Source organism: Salvelinus sp. IW2-2015, linkage group LG37, assembly GCF_002910315.2.
Source record: "Salvelinus sp. IW2-2015 linkage group LG37, ASM291031v2, whole genome shotgun sequence".
In the NCBI taxonomy this organism is placed as follows: Eukaryota; Metazoa; Chordata; class Actinopteri; order Salmoniformes; family Salmonidae; genus Salvelinus; species Salvelinus sp. IW2-2015.
This window is the reverse complement of record NC_036876.1, coordinates 4,816,281-4,818,036: the sequence shown is the minus strand read 5'-3', so window position 1 is coordinate 4,818,036 and position 1,756 is coordinate 4,816,281.

The following is a 1,756-nucleotide window of genomic DNA, read 5'->3' as shown; positions in this document are numbered from 1 at the left end:
ATTGGATGACCCTTGCATGTCACATCCTGTCTTGATGACTTACACCAGAGTAGATGGTTTCTTCCTCTCTCTGTTCTCTCTTTTCTCTCCTCTGTCCCCTTGCTCAGTACCCTTCTTGTCAGTGATCTTCAGAGCAGTATAGTTCAGGTCATAATTGTCACCGTGGCGCTATGGGGATGAAACACAAACTCACTCAAGTCAGACTCAAATCTAATGCTGTAATATTTAGCTTTAATACTCTCATCCAGTCTCACTCTTGATACAACAATTCTGCTAACTTGTTGGTCTGATGTGTTGGCATGAGGATTCCTACACTGGCTTTGCTGAGAAGAATTCAAATCTAAAACACAAATTACAAAACATTTAAAACACTTGAAACCTCTTATTGTTTACTCATTTAAAGGTGTACTACCGTGTCTTATTTTCTTCTTAATTAACAAATGACATCAGAGTACCTGGAAATAGGTTACTGTGTGTGTGAGGGGTGCTAGTGGCATGYGAAGATAAAATGCTGTTCATCACTGCAACATACATTTTTTTGAGTAAGGCCCAAATACAAACCTTCAACTTCATTTGTCTTGATTATTCATTACAGTCACAGTGAATAAAGTTAAKAGTTAAGGCTGTGTCATTCATCCAGTTCTACTGTCTGATCCCAGAGTACACCATCTCTTCCTACATGTTGCTTCTCTGTCTTCTAGACCTGTTCTTCTTGTTGCMCAGATTCAGAGCTACATAATGGAAACTGTCTGCATCTTAGGCCCATGAGGAACAATTATAAAATTAAGGAGAAAATTATTATTTTATTGTAACCCCTTTTACACTTATTTTTATGATAATACAACATCAGGAATTCTACTTACCCCTGTATCTGAAGAAGAGACTGCTGGACCTCTTGTCTGAGAGACGGGTCCCGAAAAGGAAGACAGAAAAGATAAAGATACAACTGCTTATTCCATTACAGATACATCTGGTGATATCGAAGAAGAGCAACTTCAATGAAGGACTTTACCTGCTACATATATCATTCATTTATTTGGTATGGACTTTACTTACCTCTACACTGCAGACACTTTCTCTTGCTCATCTTGTACATAATTCTACCAAGGACAATGATCAGGATAAACGAGAGACCCAATGCTGAGCTCAGGTAATACACTAAGAGAAGAGAGTCTGCACCATTGTCCTGGAAAATTATTGGACATTTTCTAATGTGATGTAAATAACTACAACTGTGTACATTTTGACACAGTAGATTAAACAATAGATATAAACAGAAATGTAAGATATTTCACCTAGCCTTGATGTCCAGCTTGGTCCCGTTTCAAAACAGTATCTCCCCACATGAGGACACAGCTTTGTAGTAACTCGGTTCCTCTTGGGGAGGTTGTAGACACATCTCTGTGTAGGAGGACAAGCCTCTGGACTCTTCTCACACTGATCACTCCTGTCTCCATGGGTGTAAATGATTCCTGGATAGGATTCTCCTGAGCCATGTCTGAACCAATAGACACTGTGTTCTCCTGCACAGGTCTCAGTGTGTATTGGACAGTTCAGAGTCACAGAGTCTCCTGGCTGGACTGACTCAGACACAGAGTGCTGAGTCAGTCCAGACACAGTCCAGACACAGTCCAGACACGTCCGGAAACTCCAGACACAGAGTTTCCGGACGCTGAAAACTTAAGCGACAGTAATGTCTGATTGTGCGAATACCTCACATTTAATGAAGACATTGAATATCCAAAACGTAAAGTGC